The 27,613-nt window shown below is 38.6% G+C and overlaps 1 pseudogene; it reads left to right on the top strand.

Annotated features, from left to right (window-relative positions):
* LOC150039602 (integrator complex subunit 13-like) overlaps nt 1-27,613 on the top strand; it is a 48,437-nt pseudogene that overhangs the window by 6,284 nt on the left and 14,540 nt on the right.

The following is a 27,613-nucleotide window of genomic DNA, read 5'->3' as shown; positions in this document are numbered from 1 at the left end:
ATATATAGTGTTCAAATTTTTATTATATTAAAACAAGTTAGAAGGCTTACTTATTAGCTTGTATTTGCTATCTTAAATAACTGGTGTTCATTAAATTCCCTGTAGGTATTTGAAGATGCTTTTTCTCTTTTAACCATTATTTCACTTTCAGTATATGTACGTTATTTTCATGTCGTGTAAAAAATATGCTAATTAGTAAAACAGAAACTCCAAAATTTCTATATTCATTGTTACCTAAGAACATTGTTACTTTTGTACTGTATGTTTAAATAGACTAATTACTAGGTAGATTGCTGAAATGTTGAATGTATTTGACTTCAGCTTAAACAAAAAAGCAAACTGAATAGTTAATTCCTTTGTTTTGTAATCAAAACCAAGTTATTGTGCATGTTTTAAATTTTGCTTGAAGGAAGAACAACATGCTAACATATCTGCCAATTATGACGTGGAACTGCTTCATCACAAGGATGCTCATGTAGATTTCCTGAAGAGCGGTGAGTCATGGGAAAGAGCTGGGTTTTTTTTATTGGATGAAATAATGGGTTTGTTGTGACTTTTTTCACACATGCATCTAACATACTACAATCACGTTGACCCACCCATTACCCTTTCCTACTCCCATTCCCAAGGACCCCTTTCAAATCCTCCCTCCTTTTGTGTCTTTCATTTTGAAAGCTGGATGTCGTATGTACTATTTCAAATCTGGTCTATTTTACTTAACATGATGATTTCCACTCTGCAGATGACATTTCCTCCTCCTTTATAGCCAAGTAGTTAACACTTGGTTTTGAATATATACCACTTTGGAAAGAGCTGTTTTGATTTTCTGTTTTATTTTGTCTTTAGTTTAAAAATTACCTTTAATAGGCTGGGAGTTTAGCCTAGTGGTAGAGTGCTTGCCTAGCATGCACAAATACTCGGGTTTGATTCCTCAGTACCACATACATAGAAAAAAAGCCAGAAGTGGTGCTGAGGCTCAAGGAGTAGAGCTCTAGCCTTGAGAAAGTCCAAGGACAGTGCTCAGGCCCTGTGCTCAAGCCCAGATCTGGCAAAAAAAATTTACCTTTAAAGTAGTTGTGTAGAGGGGTTACAAGTACAATGCAACTTTTTTTGTTTTTAAATTGTATTTTATTGTCAAGGTAATGTTACGGGGTTACAGTTACGGTTGTCAGATAGTGGGTACATTACTTCTCAAAACTTAATACACTTTTTCATGTTTTTCCCCCTTTCCCTCTCTCTGTCCCCTTCTCAATCATCTTGTTTTCCTCCTTCCCTTTCCTATTTCAAAGAAACAAATAAACATACATATAATATACCAGGTAAGAAAGTCAGATACAATAACCACATAAGATTAACCATAAGGGGAAAAAAGAGAAAAGAAATAACTGCACATAGTATATTAAGAACAATAGTCACAAAGATAAACCTCTTATTTCCATATCTTAGAGTTCCTTTTGTATAGTCTCATCCTGTATGTACATAGCTTTTAAGCTATTGTGATCCTCTGCTAGGAGAATCCTAGATGTGTACTAATTATTACAAATGAGGGAAATCATGGAACGTATATTCCTTTGGATCTGGCTTACTTCACTTACTGTGATTTTTTCCCCAAGTCTTTCCATTTCTTTAAAAATGGGGCGATGTCATTCTTTCTGATGGCAGCATGGAATTCCATTGTGTATAAGTACCATGTTGCTATATTGTCTTGATCCATTTATCTGCTGAGGGGCATCAGGGCCTGAATACTGTTCTTGGACTTTCTCAAGGCTAGTGCTCTACCACTTGAGCCTCAGCACCATTTCCAGCTTTTTTCTATGTATGTGGTACTGAGGAATCAAACCTGGGTCTTTATGCATGTTAGGAAACAGTCTACTAGGCCAAATTCCTGGCCCCTCCATGAGCTCTTTAGTTCAGCGCTACTGCCCTATCCCCAGAGCCACAGCCACACTTTCCATTTTATGGAGGTTAATTGGAGATAAGAGTCTCTCAATCTTTAGTGCCTGGGCTGCTTTGAACCTTCATCCTCAGATCTCAGCCACTTAAATAGCTGGGCTTACAGGTGCAACCCATCATGGCTGGCTGATTTGCATTTTTAAAAATTTAATATGAAATACTTTATTTCCAGCAGTGATATAATTTAACATGAAAATAAATTTACCATTGAATTATTAAGGGCATATAAATCTACAAAAATATTTAAAAAACAGCTGTTACCAGACCAAAAATATAAGTGGATGAGTCTTAACAGGAACTGGAAAAGATACTAAGGATGAAGGAAATCACACAGTATTTTGAACTCACATTCAATGCTTATAAATTAGCTGGCTTAGATGAATTGTAAATTCTTCATCCAATTAGGATTGGATATTTAAGGCAATTTTAAGATTTAAACGTCATTCTCTAAACCTTTAAGCCTTGACATTTGGTTAAACTCTTTATAATGCTCTTTTATGTAGATAGGTGCTGTCAGAGAATAAGTGATTGACTTTGGTCATGTGATATGTGTTTGTTCTGAAGTGAGATAGTGATGGACTGTAGATATTGTAGATATGCTTATATGCTTGTGACATATCCCAGATTTTTTTTGCCAGTCCTTGGACTTTCTCAAGGCTAGAAGCTTTACCACTTGAGCCTCAGCACCACTTCTGGCTTTTTTTATGTATGTGGTACCGAGGAATTGAACTCGAGTCTTTGTGCATGCTAGGCAAGCACTGTACCCCTAGGCCAAACTCCCAGCCCTCAACTGCTAGTTTCTAACAGAAGCAAACTTATTTTAATAAATATATATTAATGTTTAACAAAAGAATGTGGCAAACTTTGGAAATGTAATGGTTTAATTAATTTTGAAAACGTTTCCTGGCAAATAGAAATGGTTTCTCTATGCCTCAAAGTGGAAGATTACTAGTTTTGAGCAAAAGAACATAGGAACTGTGCCTAGGGCCTGATCATTACTTCTCAAGAAAGCTGTGGATCTTTCATTTAGAAGTGCTCTTATCCCTGTACTTATGCAGACATTTGTCAGTTTTGTTACTCTACATGTACTTGTTGTTACTGGAGGAATCCAGTGAACTGTGCTTTACTGTGGTTTTTGTGAATGGCAGTCACGCATATATTATTTGTGTATTTATTTCCTGGACCCTTTAGCTAATGTTTTTTCTAAATAGATTAGGACAGGGTGTAATTAGTTGTGCATTTAAAATTTAAGTCTTCTCTGAGTACTGAGCTATGTCATTGCATTATTTTGATATTGTGATTAGGAAGAAATGATTGCCATTGTTTTTCTTCCTGAATTTTATCTTTCTTTTCATTTCTTGATTTTGAGATTTGCTTGTTCTTGTTTTCCCTCAGTTCTTAAAATGTTTCATTATTTTATGTATTTTATGAAATGTATGAATTATTTGCTTTTAATGAAAGTACTAGATAGCTACAATCTTCTTTCTTAAAACTGCCCTCTCCGCATCCCATAGTTTTTGGCATTTGGGGTATGTGTGTATGTGTGTGTGTCTGTGTGTCTGTTCGTCTTTCCGTCTTGGGGCTTGAACTCAGAGCCTAGGCACTGTCCCTGAGCTTTTTTGCTGAAGTCTAGCAGTCTACTGCTTAAGCTACAACTCTGCTTTGGCTTTTTTTGCTGGTTATTTGGAGACAAGAGTCTCACACATTTTTCTGCTTAAGCCAGCTTCAAACTATAATCCTCAGATCTCAGCCTCCTCATAACCAAGGATTATAGGTAAAAGCCACCAACATCCTGTTGGCAGATGTGTTAGCATGTTGTTCTTCCTTCAAGCAAAATTTAAAACATGCACAATAACTTGGTTTTGATTGAAAAAAAAAGGAATTAACTATTCACTTTGCTTTTTTGTTTAAACTGAAGTCAAATACATTCAACATTTCAACAATCTACCTAGTAATTAGTCTATTTAAAGATACAGTACAAGCAGTATGGCAGTGCCTCAAAAGGCTAAACATAGAACTCCCCTATGACCCAGCAATTCCACTACTTGGCATTTACCCAACCATCCAGAAACAAGGGCATACTAAATTCACTAGCACAACAATGTTCATTGCGGCACTATTCACCATAACAAAGATATGGAACCAACCTAGATGTCCCTCAGTTGATGAGTGGATCAACAAGTTGTGGCATTTGTACACAATGGAATTCTATGCTGCTGTCAGAAAGAATGACTTTGCCCCATTTGTTAGGAAATGGAAAGACTTAGAAAAAATCATATTAAGTGAAGTAAGTAAGACTCAAAGGAACCTAGGCTCAATGGTTTCCCTCATTCGTCATAATCAGTAGAAACCTTGGGCTCTACGAGCAGAGATCTGCAATAGAGCCAAATCTTGGTACATAAGGCCATATAGTGTGAAGCTAATGAAAAGGACCTCCAGGACATTGAAACAAAAGCCATATAACGAATGATTGTGGCCCCTAATGTACTGTGTTGTCTCTCATCTCCTTTGCTGTCCCTTGGTTATCTCATATTGTTATAGTATCTCACTTTGTTATCTGATATATTGAATTTATTTGTATTTGGTTATTTGAAATTTGATAGGGAAGGGGGGAAAACCAAGACGGGTGGGGAGTGTGGGGGTAGGGTAATGGGTACCAAGACATGTGAAAGGGTATCAATGTATGTGAATTAATGCACCTTCTATCTGGCAAATATCATGTAACCGTTTTACTAATTACAATGAAAAAACTGTAATCCTCAGATCTCAGCCTCCTCAGTACCAAGGATTATAGGCAAACCCACCAACATCCTGTTGGTATGGTATTTTGGATTTCCCCAAATCTCCCCCCAGACACCACTTCTGGGTTTCTCTCAGTGGTTTAAGATTCTGATGGATTTTCCTACTGTCTTCAAACTGTGATCTCAGCTTCTTGAGAAACAAGTATTTTGGATTTTAATTTTTACTTTTAAGGGAATCCTTTTTTATTATTTTTAATAACTCACTATTCATTTAAAAATATACTATCTAGTCTCTATGTGTTTGTGTAGCTTTTTATAGTTTTTCCTGATAGTAATTTTATTCTATTATGATCCCTTTTGTATCTATTAAAGATACAAAAATTACTTTTCTTTTTAAAATTTTTTAATTTAATTATTATTGTTGGGGTAATATATAGAGGGTTACATTCACTAGGTAGTAGGTGCATTACTTCTCACACATTGATACCCCTTCTCATGTTTTTGTCCCCATTTCCCTCCCCCCACCTCCTCCAAATCCTCTTGTGTTTCCCCTTCCCTTTCCTATTTTCAAATAAACAAATGAATGTACAATACACCCGGTAACAAAGTCAGATACAGTAACAATGTAAGATTAACCGAAGGGCAAAAAATGTTTTACTTTTCTTGTATTTACTAAAACTTGCTTTATGGTTTTGGGTGGAAGTTCCATCAAGAATGCCTATTTTTCTTTAGGTAGGTAGAATATTCTGCATATGCCTATTATCAATTTGGTCTTTGCCATAGGTTAGCCGTGAAGTTTGTTAATATTTCACCTAGATGATCTATTTATGGATTGTGGGATAGTAATTTACACACTGCTTTTTTAAAATTTATTTTTTATTTTATTTTTCGCAAGTCCTGGAGCTGGAACTCAGGGCCTGGGCACTGTCTTTGGGTTTTCTCAAGGCTAGAGCTCTCCCACTTGGGACCACTTCTGGCTGTGGTACAAAGGAATCAAACCCGTTTCTTCTCTGTGTCTTGGGTGAGGGGGGTGGGGGTTGTTGTTTCTTGATTTGACATTTTTCTTGAGTTTCTTGTTCTGCCCATATGAAAATGGGAGCAAGATTAATACTAAACACGATTATAGTTTTTCAGATATAACCAACCTAGACCTCTGTAGCTGGCAGACTCTAGATGTTCACAAGTTTTTATTGGTGTTATCACTCTTTCTTTTTGTGCAGTTACCGACCACTCTAATAAGCGATTTATACCCAAAACAATAAGCCTCTCAATCCAATCTCTATTGTCTTTAAGTCCCTCTGAGCCTAGAGAATAATTAAACACCTAGATATACAGTGTTGCTCAACAGCTATCAAGTGTAGATCCATGCAGTATAAGGGTTGAAAGACGAGCAGAGGTCCAGAGATAGAAAAATAGAATGGGAGAAGTCAGGGGGTAAGTAGGTAGCGTATTTGAGTACAAATTTTGGAAAGTATTAGAATAAAACTTATGTGTTGCTGCACGACTAGCTCTTTCCCCAACCAGTGGCCTCACAGTGGACCATGGGATGGATCTGCGAGCTTCCCTCTGAGCGCGGTTGGCGGACTTTTTCCTGTGCTGCTTCCAGGGGCGGCCCCAACCCAAGGGTCTGGGGATTGAGAGTTTCAGGGGCTCTCAGCAGGACCAGCAGGAGACCCCTCTTTTCCCAGGGGCGGGGCCCAGCTGGGGACATGGGCTCCAAGGGCGGAGCCGCGCCTTTTTGGTTCTCAGAAGGGGAGCTTGGCTGCTGGTCGGGCCTTCAGATCCCTGCTGTGTTTCCACTGCTTTGTCAGAGTCTGTGACTGTGGGGGGCCCCTAGGTGGAGTCTTGCTCAGGATTCCCAGCTGGAGGATGCCCCGCTCAAGAATTGAGGGTGGGCAGATTCTGGCTCCTATTTTCCTGCACCCCCTACCCACTGTTGTAAGGCAGGGCCACAAAGCCCTCCACTCTCCAGATCCAGTGGCCTGGGAAAGGAGCCTGGTGGGCGGGTGGGAGCTGGGACAGCTCCGCCTCCCCTGGTGGGGTGCTGAGTCTTAGGGTCTGCCCACTTGTCAGTCTCCAGTCAGGGGGCTGGGGTTGAGCCCGTTGGGCAGATGGGAGTTGGGACAGCCCCGCCTCCCTTGGTGGGATGCTGGGTCTTATGGGTAGCCTGCTTGTCAATCTCCAGTCAATGGCCTGAGGGAGGGGGCTGTTGAGAGAAGGGACAGGATTCTAAATTCCTTGCCCCCCTGCTCCCGCCAGTCTTTCCCGGGGCGGGGTGTTGGGGTCTGAGTTAAGTTCTATTGCTTGGCACCCGCTCTGCTTTCCCGATGTGTTTGGGGATGCGCTGTATTACTCAGGCCTCTGAGTCCGTCTGCGGATGCTCCACTGTAGTGGGGAGTCTTTCACTCCCCTCGGGTCTCTGCCGCCGCCTGTGTTCTGCGTCTGGGTTCCGCTGCTCGCTGTCTGCTTCCGCGTCTGGGTTCCGCTGCTTCCGCTGTTCGCTGGCCCGGTTCTGTGCTGGTTTCTGCAGCCGCTGGGCTCCCATCCTGGTGCCCTCCACTACCGCCGCTTTTCGTGGATTAGAGCTGGTGCCCGCCGCCACTTTCCCAGCGTGGAGCCGGCACCCGCTCAAGCCGCTTTTCGTGGCTTCATCCGGCGCTAGCTGCCACTTTTCGCAGCTTGCCATGGCTTTGGCAGCTTGGATCCGGCGGCGAGAGTTGGAGGAGGGCTCTTCACGTTCCAAACTCTTTGAGATAGTTGGATGTGAGCTTTATCTGGATTTCTTTTCCAGTTTGAGTCCTTCTCCATTGCTTTTTGAGTTTGTTGTTGTGGATTTCTTTAGGTAGTTGGCTCGTGGGATTCCCTGGTTCTCTCTTTTTGTCAGAGAGAGCTAGGCAGCGTCCCTATTGTCTCGGTGCCATCTTCCTTCCATCGTGATAGAGATTTTCATGGTAGGTATTCATTGTATACTTAGAAGTAACTGGAATCTACTGAAACATTGGAATTATAGAGATGGAAAATTAATTTGATCTAAGATTTATGGAAATAAATTTCTAAAAATTTAAATTGCAAGCAGAAACATTTGAATTTGCTGTTGCTTTAAAGTAACATTAATTTGTGTATTATTTTTAGAATATACAAAAATAGGATATAATACAAGGAAATGGTGTATGTTTTTCATAGAAATTCTATTGTTTTTGTTTCAATTTTGCCTCCCTTTTCATACTTATACTTTATGGATATCTACCTTTAGCATGGTTATGGAAATTAAAATGTAATTTATACACACATGAACATACTTTATAACCAGCAAAGTGTTTTCTGCCATTTATTTTAGGTAATTGCTGTCATAATTGTATGTGTGTTTGTGTGTGTGTGTGTGTGTGTGTGTGTTTGTGTTTGTGTAGTAGGCCTTGAACTTAGTGCTATACCTGGGCTTTGCACATAACACTCTATAACTTGAGCAACACCTCCACTTCTGGCTTTTTAATGTTTAATTGGAGATAAGAGTCTCTAAGACTTTCTTGTCTGGGCTGGCCTCAAAGTATATTGCTCAGCTCTCACTCTGCTCAGCTAGGATTATAGATATGAGCAACCATCACTTGGCCTGCAATTTATTTTAAGTAACTACTTTTCTCTTTTTAAACAGACCTTTTTTTTAATATTTTTGGTAGAGGAAGATTCATTAGTATTTATTTGTGGGACATATCTGAAAAACCAAAAACAAAAAATTGTGAACAAGTTATAATCATTCAAAGATAACCACTGTTAACATTTTGCTAATTTATCCTAGGTAGGTTTTAGAGTAAGCAAATTGATCTTCTTTCTGATGCATTAACTAATTTTTTCATACAATAGAGAAGACTTAAATTATCCAGATAAAGTAAAATGAATGTTTCTGGGAATTTTGAAGGGAAAATGCACCACCGGTGCGTGTTTGAAGCTTTCTTCATTTCCATTCAATAAAAACAAAGTTCATAAGGAGAGAACAAAGTAGTGAGGAGAGAGCCACTGCTAGAGAAAGTACTTTGAAATAAATCACAGGACAGAAGACAGGGAAGAGATTATTACATGTAACCCATACTGAAACATCAGACATAGTTTCTAAATTTATCTTGTTTGGTTATCATTAGGATTTTGGTGAATTTATGAGGGAAAACAGATTAACTCCTTTTCTAGACCCCAGATATAAAATCGATGGAAGTCTTGAGATCCCTTTGGAACAAGCAAAAGATCAATTAGAAAAACACACTCGATACTGGCCCATGATTATTCCACAAACCACCATATTCAACATGCAAGCGGTAAGTGTTAAATATAATTTTCTTTTTTTCTATCTCTATTATATCTTCTTTGTAGAAAGAAACTATTTGCAACTAATGTCATTTCTCAAACCAAAAAAAAAAGAAATGTGTGAGTTGGTTACAATGAAAGGATTAGTAGTTGAGAACTGAAGTTAATAGTTACAGATACCTTTACTGTGGTAATAAAGTCAGATTGTGTCTCCATACTTCGATAAATTTGATTTCAAGACAGATTTTTCTCTTTTCTTTAAAAAAAAACCAAATCCTAACAGGTAGTTCCATTAGCCAGTCTTATTGTGAAAGAATGTTTGACAGAAGAAGATGTGTTAAACTGTCAAAAACAATATACAACTTAGTTGATATGGAAAGAAAAAACGATCCTCTACTTATTTCCACAGTTGGTAACAGAGGAAAGGGTCATAAAAGGTAGTGTTTTTTCCCCTTTATTCTTTACAATCATTTGAATTGAATTTTTTAAGATAACTTACTTCACATGTAAGTAATTTAAACATGAGATTAAAAATGTGAAATACGAACTGGTGCTGATGGCTCACACCTATAATCCTAGCTTCTTAGGAGGCCGAGATCTGAGGATTATAGTTAGAAGCCAGCATGGGCAGAAATGTATGAGTCTCTTTATTTCTAATTGACCAGCAAAAAATATGGAAGTGGAGGTATAGCTCCACTGCTGGACCACCAGCTTTGAGAGAAAATTCTAAGCAAGAGTTTGAGGCTGCAAGTTCAAGCCCCCATTCTGGCATGGAAAAAAATGAAAGTAAGTATATATACACATATGCAATATGATGTAGTTAAAATGAGTTCATTCTGACTTAGAATCCATTAATCATGTCCAGTAAGAAAGAAGGAAGAGGGGCTGGGAATTTGGCCTAGTAGTATAGTGCTTGCCTACCATGCACAAATACCCATGTGCAATTTCTTGGTACCACAAACATAGATAAAAGCTTGAAGTGGTGCTGTGGCTCCCAGGACTGTTCTGAGGCCCTGAATTCAAGCCCGAGGACTGGCAAAAAAAAGAAAAGAAAAAAAGAAGGAAGGTGTATTTCCTTTTCATGACCATAAATTGATTTAAATTTCTGTATTTATACTTCATTAATTTTATTTCTTGTGTCCATACTAGCCTCATGTTTTTGTTTGGTATTATAACTCAAGGTCGGCACTCTGCTACTTATTGCTTTTTGCTGACTAATTGTAAATAGGAGTTTCGGGCTTTTCTTCCTGGCTAGCTGCAAATCATGATTCTCAGATCTCAGCCTACTAAGCAGTTAAGATTAAAGAGGGTATCCATTAGCATCTGGCTGTCTTCATAACTCATAAACACAGAATTTACAGAAAAAGTGTTTTCTTAAGATTTCATAGAAGTGCAACACTACTTATTTTTCTTTTTTTAATGTGAGCATGTATGAAGTGATACTTCAGTATTATGTTTAAATATTATTTAAGGGCATTGTGAGAACATTATTTTAACTCTTCACTGCAGAGATGAACAGTACCGTATCATGTGGAATGAATTGGAAACACTTGTCAGAGCCCATATCAACAACTCTGAGAAGCATCTTGGAATGTCTGATGGCATGCAGGAGCAATCCCCCAGAAGAAGAAGAAAGAAAGAAAAGGGGCAGAAAGTGGGAGGACAAGGAGGATAAGTCAGACAAAGTAACAAAAGATTATGAACAGGAAAAATCCTGGCAGGATTCAGAGACGTGACTTCTTGATATTTACAATGTATACGTTTTTTTTGTTGTTGTTTGTGTACGAGATTACTTTTTTCTTTATATAAATGCTGATAAATATCTTTCCTGCCCATATATTTTAAGGTGGATACATATCTATAACTCATATCCATATCCCTACCAAAAGCTCCACTGGTATATTTTCACAGTAATTCTAGAAATGACACAATTTTGTAAATAGAAAGAATACTATTCTCTTAAACTTGGCAAGTTTAGTTTTTCCTTTGGGCTCTTAGCATCTGAAATGAAATTGCTCACTATTAAGAACAGGAAAAAAGAACTCCTTCATTTTGCACTGACCTTCAGATTTACCTCTGTATGTTTTGAAAGTGATGGTGTTCCCCCGTAAAAGCTTAGAGTTAAGTTTCTAAGTTGTGGAAATTAAATATGTTTCCATACTACATAGAAAACAAAACAAGTAACAGTAAATATCTTAGTCTTATTTGTGATTTGGAGTACTTTCTCCATATCTTTAAAATTGTGCAGGATCTTTGAAATGCCATCTCACCTTATAAATTTTAGCTTCATATTTCCTAGTTTTTTCCATTTTATAGCTAATTCCTGAACTAACTCCTGATTTCCATTATTATAAGGCAAAGAGAAATTTGAATTTAATTCATTAATTCTTACATCTCATTTTTTTTTGTGGGCGGGATAGGTGGGGTGGTTGCGGTGATTGGACATTGGGCTTGAACTCTGGGCCTGGGTGCTGTCCCTGACCTGAACTCTTCAGCTCAAGGCTAGTGCTCTATAACTTTGAGCCACAGCTCCACTTCTGGTTTTCTGGTAGTTAATTAGAGATAAGAGTCTCACAGACTTTAGTGCCTGGGCTGGCTTTAAACCACTTTTTCAGATCTCAGCCTCCTGAGTAGCTAGGATTATAGGCATAAGCCACCTATGCTCTGTTTCATACCGGATTTTTCATAGAAGTTGCTGGTTCTTAGTTTTACTTTGTGTGATCAGCTCTGGTTTATAAAAACTAATATTCATAATGTTTAATTATCAGAACCATTTATAGATTTCTAAAAGTTTCTTAACATTTTATTATTTCTATCTCTAAAAGATTGAAAGGAATTTTAGAACGTGGAAAGGAAGAATTGGCTGAAGCTGAAATTATAAAAGATTCTCCTGATTCTCCAGAACCTCCAAACAAAAAGCCTCTTGTTGAAATGGATGAAACTCCACAGGTAGAAAAATCAAAAGGTAAGGTATAATCATGGTTAACTATATTCATAAAGATTTTTCTAATTAAGCTTAGTATTTTTTTGGCCAGTCCTGGGCTTTAGCTCAGGGCCTGAGCACTGACCTTGGACTTTCTCAAGGCTAGAGCTCTACCATTTGAGCCTCAGCACCACTTCGGGCTTTATTCTATGTGTATGGTACCAAGGAGTCAAAACCGGGTCTTCGTGCATGCTAGGCAAGCACTCTACCACTAGGCCAAACTCCCAGTCTTTTTTGTCAGTCATGGGGCTTGAACTTTGGGCCTGGACTCTGTCTCTGAGGTCTCCATCTTAAGGATACTGCCCTACCCCTGGAGCCATAGCGGCACTTCTGGATTTCTAGTGGTTAATTGGAGGTAAGAGCCCAAGGGCAGTGCCTAGGCCCTGAATTCAAGACCCAGGCCTGGCCAAAAAAAGTATTTATGGTGGCAAATAATTAGAGACAACGAAACACAAAATGAATGATTAAATGACAGTGGTTCATAGGGCAGAATTTATATAGCTCAAGATTTGGTATTCCTACGAATGCCCTTTCTTCTCTTGTAATGTCTGCCTAAAATTCAGGTATTAGTGGAAATCAAATCCTTTCCCAAGGAAAGATCCCTGATGTCCTTTCACAGTTTAGTCAGGTGCTGCTTCTTTATGCTTCAATTGTTTTCCGGGATTGCTAGCTACTCAGGTAGTGTGTAGCAGTAGTACATAGTTTCTGCTGTCAGTATGAAACATTTTAAGGGAAGAGAATATTTTTCATTAACTGGTTAAATCACTGCTGCCCAACATACAGCCTCTGGTGTGCTTCTGTCAGTTGTATTTGCTAAATGAACGAGTTCATGGATATGTAGTAATAAGGGAGTCCTGGGAAGGCTACAGACTCATACAGTCTTACGATCCCAATTTTGTTTGAAAAAGTTTCCATACACCGGTATACTACCTTGTTTTATCTGCTTTGGAATTTTCATTCCCCTATGACTTTACAAAGTCAATTTTTTGTGCATTGTTCTTAAGACTGGATTATTCTAGCCCAGCTTGGTGGTAAATGCCTGTAATCCTTGCTACTCAGGAGGCTGAGATCTGAGATCCAAGGTCCAGGTTCAAAGACAGCCAGCCCTTGCCACTAAAAAACTCAAAAGGCCTGTGAGACTCTTATCTCCAATTAACTACCAGAAAACCAGAAGTGGCACTGTGGTTCAAAGGGTAGGGCAGTAGCCCTGAGCTAGAGAGCTCAGAGACAACACCCAGGCCCAGAGTTCAAGTCCCATGACCCTTCCTCCTGCCCCCCTCTCCAAAAAGTGGATCATTCTAATTTCATAGATTTGGTTAAAAATCTCTTCAGTTCCCTTTGTGTGACAGTAACAGAGAAACTCAACTATTTTGTTGTTCATTAGCAACTTTGAGGATAGCACTGAGCCTTTCAAACTTAGCAATGACTAAAAAAGTTTATTTTGTTTAAGTAGTTTTTTGTTGTTGTTGTTGTTGTTGTTCGGTCCTGTGGATTGAACTCAGGGCCTGAGTGCTATCCTTGGGCTTTCTCAAGGCTGGAGCTCTCCACTTGAGCCACAGCACCATTTCCGGCTTTTTCTCTGTATGTAGTACTGAGGAATTGAACCTGGTTTTTTGTGCTTGCTAAGCAAGCATGCTACTACTAGGCCAAACTCCCAACTTCTTAAGTAGCTTTTTGGCTTTTTTTGGGGGGGTGCCAGGCCTGGGCACTGTCCCTGAGCTCTTTAGCTCAAGGCTGCCGCCCTACTCCTGGAGCCACAGCCCTACTTCCCATTTTCTAGTGATTCATTGGATATAAGCCTCTCACAGACTGGAGTACCCTTTAGGGCCTAGTCTGGCTTTAGACTGCCATCCTCAGTTCTCAGCCTCCTGAGTAGCTAGGATTATAGATACGAGTAACGGTGCTCAACTCAAAATTGTGCCTTTTTCAGAGTGCCTTAAATGAAATCAAATAATATGCTGAGTTTTGAGGCTGGACTTTTAAATGGCTTAATACACTTGAGTTTCCTATGTATATGCTCCTTTTGTTTTTTTTTTCTCAGTCCTAGGCTTGGGCTCAGGGCCTGAGGACTGTCATTGAATTTTCTCAAGGCTAGAGGTCTACCACTATAGCCACAGTACTACTTCTGGCTTTTTTTCTTTGTATGTGGTACCAAGGAATTACACCCCAGTCCTCGTGCGTGCTAGGCAAGCACTCTACCACTAGATCAAAATCTCAGTCCCTATATTGCTACTTTCTTAAAGGAAAACCTGCCAGATTACTTTTCTTTTTTTTCTTTTTTTATTGTAATTAGTAAAAGGGTTACATGATATTTGCCAGATAGAAGGTGCATTAATTCACATACATTGATACCCTTTCACATGTCTTGGTACCCTTTTCCCTCCCCCCCCACACCCCACACCCGTCTTGGTTTTCCCCCCTTCCCTATCAAATTTCAAATATCCAAATACAAATAAGTTCAATATATCAGATAACAAAGTGAGATACTATACCAATATGATATAGCCAAGGGACAGCAAAGGAGATGAGAGACAACATAGTACATTAAGGACAACAATCATTCATTATATGGCTTTTGTTTCACTATCCTGGAGGTCCTTTCAATTAGCTTCACATTATATGTCCTTATGTATCAAGATTTTGCTCTATTGCAAATCTCTGCTAGTAGAGCCCAAGGTTTCTACTGATTATGACGAATGAGGGAAACCATTGAGCCTAAGTTCCTTTGAGTCTGGCTTACTTCACTTAATATGATTTTTTCTAAGTCTTTCCATTTCCTAACAAATGGGGCAAAGTCATTCTTTCTGACAGCAGCACAGAATTCCATTGTGTACAAATACCACAACTTGGTGATCCACTCATCAACTGAGGGACATCTAGGTTGGTTCCATATCTTTGCTATGGTGAATAGTGCTGCAATGAACATTGTTGTGCTAGTGGGTTTAGTATGTCCTTGTTTCTGGGTGGTTGGGTAAATGCCAAGTAGTGGAATTGCTGGGTAAAAGGGGAGTTCTGTTTAGCCTTTTGAGACACTGCCACACTGCTTTCCATAGTGGTTGAATGAGTTTGCACTCCCACCAACAGTGTAGTAGTGATCCCTCCTGGCCACATCCCCTCTAGCATCTGTTGTCATTTGTTTTCCTGATCTTGGCCATTCTAGCTGGAGTGAGGTGGAATCTTAGAGTTGTTTTTATTTGCATTTCTTTTATGACCAGAGATGTTGAACATTTCTTCATGTGTCTATAGGCCATTTTTGTTTCTTCTTCAGAGAAGACTCTCTTTAAGTCTTTGGCCCATTTTTTAATGGGATGGGTGTTACTTTGGAGGTTAGTTTTGGAGTGATTCAATTTTTTGAGTTGTTGATATATTTTAGATATGAGGCCTTTGTCCGTTGTTTGGTTGGTGAAGATCTTCTCCCACTCTGTAGGCTTCCTGAATAGTTTACTAGCTACGTCCTTTGCTATACAAAAGCTCTGCAGTTTAATGCAGTCCCACTTATCCAGCCTTTCTCTGATTTGTTGTGATTCTTGGTCCTTACTAAGAAAGTTTGACCTGTGCCAAGGAGGCCTAGTGTATCTCCTATTCCTTACTGTAGAGTTTACAATGTGTCAGCTTTTACCTCCAGGTCTTTGATCCATTTGGAGTTAATTCTAGTGCATGGTGACAAACAAGGATCCAGCTTTAGTTTTCTGCAGGTGCTTAACCAGTTCTGCCAGCACAACTTGTTGAAGAGGCTGTCTTTCTTCCATTCTATTTTTTGGCTCCCTTGTCAAAGGGAGCTTTTAACATAACGGGGTGTTGGATCTTGTCAAATGCCTTTTCCACCTCTATTGAGACAATCATGTGATTTTTGTCCTTGCTCCGGTTGATGTGTTGAATTATATTAATTGATTTGCGTATGTTGAACCAGCTTTGCCTCCCTGTGATGAATCCAGTTTGATCATAGTGTATAATTTTTTTGATGAGTTGTTGTAGACGGTTGGCCAGTATTTTGTTGAGAAGTTTTGCATCGATGTTCATCAAAGATATAGGTCTATAGTTCTCTTTCTTTGATGAATCTCTGTCTGGTTTGGGCATGAGGGTTATACTGGCTTCACCGAATGAGTTTGGTAAAGAACCTTCATTTTCAATTTCATTGAAGAGCTTGAGGAGTATTGGTGTGAGCTCTGCTTTGAAGACCTTATAGAATTCAGCTGTGAATCCATCTGGCCCTGGGCTTTTCTTAGGTGGAAGTTCTCTAATTGCCATTTCTATTTCAGAGCTTGAAATAGGCCTGTTGAGTTGGCTTAGTTCTTCTTGGTTCAGTGTGGGTATGATAATATTGGCTAGGAATTCATCCATTTCATCTAGATTCTCAAATTTGTTGGCATAAAGGTTTGAGAAGTATTCCCTCATGATATTCTGGCTCTTGGTAATTTCTGTCGTGATATTACCATTTTCATCTGCGATTTTGTTTATTTCGATATGCTCTCTTCTTTTTTTGGTAAGATTTGCTAAGGGCTTGTCAATTTTGTTAATTCTTTCAAAGAACCAACTCCTTGTTTTGTTGATTATTTCTATAGTTTTTTTGGATTCCAAATCATTTAATTCTGCTTTGATTTTAATAATTTGCTTTCTTCTACTGGGATTAGGGTTGGTTTGTTGCTCTTTTTCCAGTATCTTAAGGTGAGACATTAACTTGTTGGTTTGCAATTTTTCCAACTTGTTGTTGTAGGCACTCAGCGCTATAAATTTTCCTCTGAGTACTGCCTTTGCTGTGTCCCAAAGGAGTTGGTAGTTTGTGTGCTCCTTACTGTTAAATTTCATAAACTGTTGGATTTCTGTTCTGATCTCTTCGATGACCCATTGGTGATTCAACAATGTGTTGTTCAGTCTCCATGAGTTACAGGGTTTTCGTTGGTTGAGATGTGTGTTCAGTTCCAGTTTGATGCCTTTGTGGTCTGAGAGTGTGCATGGTATAATTTCTGTGTTTCTGAATCTGTCCAGGTTTGTTTTATGGCCTAAGATGTGGTCTATTTTGGAAAATGTTCCATGTGCTGCTGAGAAAAACGTATATTGTGTTGTTGCTGGGTGGAATATTCTGCAGATGTCTGTTAGATCTAGTTGGTCTATATAGTTGTTCAGTTCTAAGGTTTCTCTGTTGAGTTTTTGCCTTGTCAATCTGTCCATAGGGGAGAGTGGTGTGGTAAAGTCACCGACAATCACTGTATTTCGATCTATGTATGGTTTCAGTGTAAGTAAAGTTTGCTTGATGAAGTTTGGAGCTCCGGGATTGGGTGTGTAAATATTTAGGATCGTTATGTCTTCCTGGAGGAAAGATCCCTTTAGTAGTATGTAGTAACCTTCTTTGTCTTTTCTTACTAATTTTGGTTTGAAGTCTATTTTATCTGATATGAGGATGGCAACTCCAGCCTGTTTTTTGGGCCGTTAGCTTGATAGAGTTTATTCCAACCTTTCACTTTCAAAGATGATTTTTTTTGTGCAAGATGTGTCTCTTGAAGACAGCAGAACGATGGCTCTTGCTTTTTGATCCAACTAGACAGCCTATGCCATTTAATTGGAGAGTTAAGTCCATTGACATTGAAAGTGCCAGATTACTTTTCTAATGTATCTGTACCATTTGAACTCTCCACTGTAAAAGAAATTTTCTCGTGGTTCTGTGTTTATATTAGCATTTGATATGTCAAGATTACCTTTTTTGCTATTTTAGCTATTCTAATAGCTATAATATTCATTGATAATTCATTATTACTTTAATTTACATTTTCTTTGTATTAGCCATGATAAGCCCTTACTCATTTATTAGTCATCTGCTATGTTTAATTCAGTGAATATTCAATGATATAATTTTTAAGTTGGGTTGTTTATGAATTCTTAGGTATGTAACAGGAATGCTTTGTGTAAGTGTATTGCTCCTGTGAATTGTTGATTTTGCAATGTAGAAATTTCTACTTTTGAGGATGTCAAATATATCCGTTTTAACTTTTGTGATGTTCTGGGGATCATGTGTTAAGAAATGACATCCAAGTTCAGAAAGGTTATTCTTACATTTTCTTTTAGGAACTCTAGATTTTTAGTTTGTATATTTAAGATATGATAATTTTCCTTGCTCTTGTGAAAAGCATGAGTCAGGATTTATTAATTTTTTTTACATTTAGTATTCTAATTGTTGTAGGAGCATTTGTTAAAGGAGTATCCTTTCTTCACTGAAGAGCCTTTGTAAGTTGTAAGAACCTAGTGGACTATATGTGTATGTTACTAGGTTCTCTTTAGTCCCCTGTTGGTCTGTGTATCTGTCCTTTTCACATTAAATCTTGAAGTCAGGTTGTAAAGAGTCTTCTAACATTTGTATCAGATAGCTCAATGAGTTCTTCTCCTCCACCCCTACCCGCTTTCTCCCCCAAACCCCATTAGGCCTTGAACTCACTGTCCCTTAGCTTTTGCATACAAAATATGCACACATTCTAGTCACATATATATAATTTTGTATTTAGTCATTTGAATCTTTCCAAAAACTCACTGAACAGAGTGAGTACATTGAAAGACCTTAAAACACATGTAAATTTTAGAATATGCAAAAAATGTTACTGGCTTGGTTATGTAACACGAGCAATCATATTAAAAGTAAGCCTGTTTTATTTATAAGTTTTGTGATCATACACCTTTTGTCTTTCCTTTTCTTTGTTACACATCACCAGGGCCTGTGTCCTTATTGTCCTTGTGGAGTAATAGAATCCATACTGCCAATTCCAGAAAACATTAGGAGTTTGCTGGACGTTTAAACTCAGTTAACAACAGAGCCGAGTTATATCAACATCTTAAGGAGGAAAATGGGTTTGTGTTATTATGGTTGAAAATTATTTTATTGTCTGTACAGTGCTTGATAATCACTGCTTGTTGGTTGAAAGCAAATTTGTTACTACTGTTGAGTGGTAGAATTTTGAATACACGGTATTGTAGCCAGGCACTGTGGTGGCCCATACGAAATCTGAAGAGCTCAGTTCAAAGCTGCAGTAGGCAGGAAGATTTGTGAAACTCTTTATTTCCATTGATCAGTAGAACAGCCAGAAGTGAGGTATGTTCAAATGGTACAACAACAGCCTGAGTAGAAAAGCCACATGAGAGCACAAGGGCCTGCTTTCAAGCCTTACTACCAAAACAGAAAGTAAGAAACAGCAACAACAAAAAACACTTGACTTTGGTGTGTATACAAGGTCAGATTTTACTGATTTATAGTGTGCTCATACCAGTAATGCTTTTAATGGTTAGTAGGCATTTTAGAAAATCTCAGAGAGCACGGAGTGTGTGTAAGATAACACAGAGGACCCTGGCACCGTGGTTCATGCCTATAATCCCAGCTGTGTAGTAGGCTGAGATATGTGGATCACAGTTCACAGCCAGCATGTGTAGGAAAGTCTATGAAACTCTTAAACCACCAGCAAATCAGAAGTAGATCAAAGTGGTAGAGTGCTAACTTTGAGCAAAAGAGCTCAGGGGATAACACCCAGGCCCAGAGTTCAAGCCCCATGACTGACTGAAAACAAAACAAAACAAAAACCAGAAAACAAAGAGAAATATTTGTATGATAAGTAATATAATATTAAAGCATTATTTATAATAGAATAGTGAATCCTACATTTAGTGATTTTGAGCAATTTAGAAAGATTTTTTGGCAGTCCTGGGCTCGAGCTCAGGGCCTGAGGACTGTCCTTGGGCTTTCTCAAGACTAGAGCTCTACCACTTGAGCCACAGCACCACTTCTGGCTTTTTCTATGGATTCAGTACCAAGGAATCAAACCTGGCTCTTCATGAATGCTAGGCATGCATTCTACCACTAGGCCAAACTCCTGGCCTCTGATTTTGAGCAATTTAGAAGAAATTTTTTAAAGTGTATTGGTAAAGGAATTCCTTTAATAGCAAAGGAATAAAACTCTTATTAAATAACAGAGATGCTTTCCTTAGTTTTGTTAAGAGAAAGAGTGGTATCATAAACACACACACACACACACACACACACACACACTGATGGCTTTTGAAATGTAATTTTGGGACAGCCCTTAATCTCTCCAGGGTCCATTTTCACTTATCTTCAACATGAGAAAACTTCTGTTAATTAGAGGGCCCCTAACTATTATTCTTCTGCCTAATGTGCTTGTATTTTGTTCTTTGAGTATATTAGGTTTTCATTTCCATATAAGAAGTAGATGAAATATGGTTATAGTTAATGTTTTTTTAATTTAGTTGTTATATATTTTTTTATTGTCGGGATTATTTATGGAGGGGTTACAGTTACATTCCCCAGGTAGTAGGTACATTACTTTTCACACATTGATACCCCTTCTCATGGTTTTTGTCTCTATTACCCTCCTCCCACCTCCTCCCAATCATCTTGTGTTCCTCCCTTCCCTTTCCTATTTCAAATAAACTTATACGTAGTATACCAAGTAACAAAGTCAGATACAGTCACAATATGAGATTAATGTCTCATCAAATGCCTTATCAAAGGGCAAAAAAAGAGAAGAGAAATAACATAGTACATTAAAAACAAAAATCACACAAGATAAAGCTCTTGTTTCCATATCCTACAGTTCCTTTCATTTGGTCTCATCCTATGTGACCTTAGTACCTAGGTTTTGAGCTATTGTAATCCTCTGCTAGGAGAGTCCTAGATGTGTACTAATTATTACAAATGAGGAAAACCACTGAGTCCATGTTCCTTTGGGTCTGGCTTACTTCACTTAATATGATTTTTTTCTGGATATAGTTAATGTTTTACCAACCTATTTTTTTTTTCAGAATGGAGACAACAGAAAATGGAAAAGCTAGTCAGCAGTGAAAAATGATCCAAGGAACTGAATTTTCTGAGTATAATTACAAAAATATTTTGGGCAGAGTTTGATAAAAGTACTTTTACAGCAAGGTTGTATAGCTTATGTTAGCTAGACTGGTTTTTACATTTTTGAAATATTTCAATGAACTATCTTTTTTGTACTAGCTATAATATTGGCAAAATCAAAAATATACATTTGAGATCTGTCCTCTCTAATCAAATATGTTTATTTTATACTAAAATGTATTCCCTCTAGAAATGTTTTTGTAAAGATTCTTAGGCTTCTCTTTGCCAAATAAAACTGTTAAAAACCTAAAGTGCAAAATATTATAGTGTCACTTTGGAAAAGATGCTATTTTATTCATTTAATACCTAATGATAAAATTTGGAAAATTTAAGGTTTAGATGAGATTTGCAATATGTGATATCAAATTTATGTTAGTCTATGTCTTATAAATCGTAATGCTTTTCCAAGAAAGATTATTGTCTTTATTTTTGCCTTTGTGTGTGTGTTTAAAACTACACTTTAAACCAGAATTTCCAGGTAGCTTGTGTACATTTATGATTTCTAATGTTAGATGTTACTTTTAGTAAAAAATGTACTTTCTATTTTCATATTGAAAGAAAAGCATAAATGAGATTACAAACTTAGAAGAAAGAAAACTTACTACTTTCATCCCTGGATAGTTTAATTTCTTCATACTTAAAAAAAGTCCTGGTTTATGTTTATGGTTGTTTATTGGAATTACTCTCATACTGTTCAACTTGAAGCTTATACTATGATGTAAGAAAATTGTTAAATACTATTTCTAGGTTTCTCTCTGTCTCTGTCTCTGTCTCTCCCTCCTCCACCCCCCCTCTCTTCTCTGTGATTGTCTATTAGCGAAGGGAAAAGTCCTTTGTTTCATTTATTTTCCTGGAAACTTAAGTACACATTTAGTTATTATAAGTATCAAAGATATCCCTGAAGAAAAAGATTCTGCTTTCAGTTCTATTACAGAGATTATACTGACCCAAAGCTCAATTTTATATATATATATACATATATATATATATGTGTGTGTGTTTGTGTGTGTGTGTGTGTGTGTGTGTGTGTATATACATACACACACATATATATGTACGCACGCATGCCAGTCCTGGGCTTGGGCTCAGGGCTTGAGCACTGTCATTGGACTTTCTCAAGGCTAGAACTTTACCACTTGAGCCTCAGCACCACTTCCGCCTTTTTGCTATGTATGTGGTACCGAGGAATGAACCCGGGTCTTTGTGCATGCTAGGCAATCACTCTACCACTAGGCCAAACTCCCGGCCCTCAATTATACTTTTTACAATACATGAACACAATAATTTTGTATGCGTTGTTACAGGTGATATTTGGTAAATATAAATCCAATGAGATTTTACTGCAGAAAGTCTTAGTGAGCTAGAACCTTGTTCAAAATCACCATATGCACATGTTCTATCATTGATTGACACTGGGGGTTCCTGGAAGTATCAATGTGAACAGTAAATAGCTAGGTTTGGGAGGTTCATCACCTATTGTCTGAAACCATTAAGATTGTCAGCCTGTATAGATTCACAGCAGGTCTCTAAATGTGTACATGTAGGAAAGCAGCATCCAGATGTTAGTTTGTTACAGAGGGGTTGCCAAAGTGAGAGTATATGGGATTTTCCACAGTGTCATAAAGCTTTGAAGCATTAGACTTAATTTAGGAAATTGTAATATGTGAATTTATTTACATTGAGCATATTTGATTGAACATACTTAGCTACTTGCCTTTTATATGCAAAATATTGAGTATTGGGCTGGGAGTTTGCCCTAGGGGTAGAGTACTTGCCTAGCATACACGAAGACTCAGGTTTGGTTCCTCAGTACCATTTACACAGAAAAAGTTGGGAGTGTAGTGCCAGGAGTTTGGCCTCATGGTAAAGTACTTGATTAGCATGCATGAACATGCAGGTTCGATTCCTTGGTACCACACACAAAGAAAAAAAAAGTGGTGATGTGTCTCAAGGGGTAGAGTTCTAGTCTTGAGAAAGCCCAAGGATAGGTCCTTAGTTCAAGACCCAGGACTGACAAAAAAAACAAACACCAACAAAAAAGAAAAAAACTGGAAGTGGTGCTGGGCTCAAGTGCAGAACACTAAAAAGTAAATTGATAAATAAAAATATTGAGTTCTGGCTTTTTTTGGGGGTGGGGACGGGTCAGTCATGGGGCTTGAACTCTGGGTCTGGGTGCTGTCCCTGAGCCCTTCAGCTCATGGCTACTGCCCTACTCTTTGAGCCTTAGCACCTCTTCTGGTTTTTACTGGTTAATTGGAGATAAGAGTCTCATGAGGCTGGCTTGAGCCTCGATCATCAGATCTCAGCCTCCAGAGTAGCTAGGATTACAGGTATGAGTCACCACATCCGGCTATATTGGCATTTTTTTATGCTTGAATCTATACCTTTGTCTTAATATGCTATCTGAATGGGCCATAAAATCTAAATTTTTGCAGCTTCAGACAGAGTCTTCTAAGATAGATGCAAACTTAATTTAATATTTGATTATGTTTCCTTATTTTCAACATTTTCTAATTTAAGTGATGTACAAGTGGATTTCAGTCCAACATAATTTTATGAATATAATGCATCTTGATTAGTATCATCCTTTTCTTATTCTCCCTCCGTTCCTCTATCTCAAAATACAATGGGAGGCCAAGACTAGTGGCACATATCTGAAATCTAGGTACACAAATGTGGAGGTTAGAGGCCAGGTGCTAGTGGCTCATGCCTCTTATCCTAGCTACTGAGGAGACTGAGATCCTCAGGATCCAATTTAAAGTGGTCATGGGACTTGAACTCTGGGCCTGGGTGTTGTCCCTGAGCTCTTCATCTCAAGGCTACCACCCCTCACCGCTTGAGCCACAGTGCCACTTGGGCCACTTCTGGTTTTCTGGTGGTTAATTGGAGATAAGAGTCTCATGGACTTTAGTACCCAGGCTGGCTTTAGGAACTTCAATTCTCAGATCTCAGCCTCCTGAGATCCTAAGTCTCTGTGACTCCTATCTTCAATTAGCCAGCAATAAGCTGGAAGTAGAGGTGTGAATTAAGTGGTAAAGCATCAGTCAGTCCTGAGTAAAAATGCTGAGACAGAACTTGAACCCTAGAACTGGGTATTGTCCTAGAGCTTTTGTTGCTCTACCACTTGAATCACAGCTTAATTTCTGAATTTTTGGTAGTTAATTGGAGATGAGTCTCATGGACTGAGCTGGCTTCAACAGCTATCCTCAGAGCTCAGCCTCCAGAGTGGGATTGCAGGTGCGAACCTCCAGCAGTAGGCAACATTTAGAATATTTTTCCTAAAGCATAATTCCAGAATGAGGTGCTGAACAATTCTTTAAAGGATGACCAGGGTAACTTGTGCTTCATAGGGTAAATATTTCACAATACAAAGGAGAAATTATGACATCAACTTGAACAATTATCAATTTAAATAATCAGTGATTATTTTATCTGCTAAGTCTTGTTTCTAGAGCATGTCGATATATTCATATTTTTATAACAATATTTAGGTTTCTCAGAGTTAAAAGGAACCATTTCTTAATAAAACCAGATTGGTGGTTTTTTGAAGCTTGTTAATAGCTCCTCTCATTTCTGAGGCTGGGATCTTGTTTTCACTAAGGTTAATGTTAAGAAACAGGGGTATTCTATGTAACTAAAAGCAAAATATCACACTCCAGCATGGGTGGCATTGGTGCTTGAGCACACCTATTTATAGTGTTGTTACTTTTAGGTTTTCCTTTAAGACACCAGGAACTGAGGAACAAGATGAGCCTGCTTTTGTTGTTGTTTAAATAGTGGTAATCTGGTGACATCAGTTGCTCACATTTGTAATCCTAGCTACGCAGATAGCTGAGATCTGATGATTGAGGTTTGAAGGCTGCTTGGGCAGGAAAGTCAGTTTGATTATCACTATATAACCAGCAAACAGTCAGAAGTAGAGATATGACTCATGGTATAGTCTCAGCCTTGGTTGAAAAAGTTCAGGTATTGTGCCCAAGCCTTGAGTTAATCACCTATTATCAACACACACACACACACACACACACACACACACACACACACACACACACACACACACTGTGCCAAATACACTTAACTAACAGCCTGAAGGATATTTCTTATCAGAGGTAATTTCTGTTAGACAAAGTTGTTTTCAATTAATGACCCAGTATCCTGGCAACAAAATGTAATAGTTTGGATAAATATTTTCATCAGGCCCCCTCTCGATACCATTTCTAAGATTTGTCATTAGGTAAATGTAGAAATTACAGTTGGTACAGTTTAAGTCATTGAAAAAAAACTTGTTATATTTTTATAAATCCATACAACTTTTGCTTGTTTTATTTTTAATTTATTGTTATTTTAGAAATGTTATTTTACAGAGGTATTAAAATTACATGAGTAGTGTAATGAGTACATGCCCTTTCATTTGTGCAATGTCTTCTGTTCCCTCACTGTCTCCCATCCGTCTCCCCTGTTTCTACCCTCTTTCATCACTGTCCATTGAGCTCCACTGCTGCCCTTCTCACCCTTTTCCCCTCAAGTTCTGTGCTTTTTCCTACCCTCCCAAAGATATACCCAGGAATATGTACATCAGGTAAAGAAGACAGAATATTTAAAAAAGAAAAAAAAGACAGGTGCAGTGGCTCACACCTGTAATCTTAGCTGCTCAGGAGGCTGATATCTGAGGCTTGCAGTTCAAAGCCTGCCCTGGCATGAAAGTCTCTAAAGTGGTGCTGTGGTTCAAGGGGTAGGGTGGTAGCTTTGAGCTGAAGTGCTAAAGGAAAACGCCCAGGCCCAGAGTTCAAGTTCCATAACCTTGTGTGAGTTCCTAGAATTCTGTTAAATTTGTCATATTCCACTGCTTGCTTTAATTAATTAATCTGGTCCTGGGGCTTGAACTCAGGTCCAGGGCTCTATCCCTGAGCCTCTCTGTGCTCAATGCTAGTGTTCTACCACTTGAGCCACAGCACCACTTCTGGCTTTTTCTATTGTGTGGTACTAAAGAACTGAACCCAGGGCTTCATGCATGCGGAGCAAGCACTCTACCACTAAGCCCCATTCTCAGCCCCTCCTAGTGCATTTTAGATCTAACTTTTGTGTCAGAGAGAAAACACATCTTTTGTATCTTGGAGCTTGACTTCTCTATCTCCCTTAACATGAATTGTTCTAGTTCTATCCATTTCCCTACAAATGACCTTATTCTTTCTAATGGCGGTGTAAAATTCCATTGTGGATACTACTACTGCTGTGTCCATCTACTGTGGGACATCTGGGGTGTTTCTATATATTGGCCCTTGTGAATGCTATGGCAATGAACGTGAATGTGCGCATGTCCTTATATCCTGTTTCATGGTGTTCAGAGTAGATGTGTATGAGTGGTATGGCTGGGAAAGTCTATGTTTAGTTGTATTTATTTTTTTATTTTTTTATTTTTTGGCTAGTCGTGGGGCTTGAACTCAGGGTCCAAGCATTGTCCTTGGGCTTTCTTAAGGCTAGAGCTCTACCACTGGAGTCACAGCACCGCTTCTGGCTCTTTCTGTGTATGTGGTACTGAGGAGACAAACCAAGGGGTTCTTGCACTCTAGGCAAGCACTCTACCACTAGTCCACGCTCTTGGCCCATTTAGTTTTTGAAGAACCTCCAGACTGCTTTCCCGAGTGGTTTGTACTAGATTACACTCCCACTAGCAGTGTAGTGGGGTCCCTTTTTGTAGAACCTTCTTACAGATGGAATGTGAGCATAGTGAAAATACTTATTGGTGTCTTCAGTTCAGTTATCAAAAATACAGGTTCCCATCAACAGTGGTATAAATAGTTGCTTCATGGCGGTGGCGGCTTATGCCTGTAATCCTAGCTACTCAGAAGGCAGAGATTTGAGAATTGCAGTACAGAGCCAGCCCGGACAGTAAAGTCTATGAAACTCTTATCTCCAGGTTCTCAACAGAAAGCTGTAAGTAGAGGTATGACTCAAGTGGTAGGGTGTTAGCCTTGAAGCAAAAAAGCCAAGCAGGACCAGTGTTCAAGTCCCAATACACACACACACTTCCTGAGAGGCAATATTGCAAATCTAGTTCTAAGAGATATTCTTATATTATGTGTTGAGTGGTAGCTGCCTGAATAATATTCATGTACTGATTTTTTAAATTTTCAAGTGAGCCATGTTGCTCACTTCTTGATCTTAAAAGGAGAGATTGTGGAATCATGTCTGTGCTGGTTGCTAGGATCACAGGTGCACAGTTGCACTATGGAGTTGTATGGAACATTTGTCTGCATTACTCCTGGTTCTTTCCAGTGGATATTATGACAGAAGAAAGGCAGACCCCTAAAATCTTGAGCTTTCTCCATCCTCCATGTTTGTTTGTTTGTTTTCCTGTGGGTCATGGGGCTTGAACTCTGGGCCTGGGTGTTGTCCCTGATCTCTTCAGCTCAAGGCTCATCAGCTCAAGCAACACCCACACTTCCCATTTTCCACTGATTAGCTTGAGAGAAGAGTTTCATGTTCTTTAGTTTTGGTGCTAAGGCTGGCTTTGAACTGTGATCCTCAGATTTCAGTCTCCTGGGTAGGTAGGATTACAGGCGTGAGCCACTGCACTGGGGCACCATCTTCCATTTTTAATGGGTCTTTCCATATATTAGTTGGGGGCAGTTTTGTTTTACAGATCAAAGAATACATTCCAAGAGGTAGATATCAGGAACTCATCCTGTCTTTGACAGGATCACTGTGTCATGTTAAACATTTGGAATCCATTGGCTGTCTCTTACT

Source organism: Megascapheus bottae, unplaced genomic scaffold, assembly GCF_031878675.1.
Source record: "Megascapheus bottae isolate mThoBot1 unplaced genomic scaffold, mThoBot2.hap1 HAP1_SCAFFOLD_41, whole genome shotgun sequence".
In the NCBI taxonomy this organism is placed as follows: Eukaryota; Metazoa; Chordata; class Mammalia; order Rodentia; family Geomyidae; genus Megascapheus; species Megascapheus bottae.
Note: the sequence above shows the minus strand (reverse complement) of the source record. Positions and strands in the feature narration are given on the sequence as shown.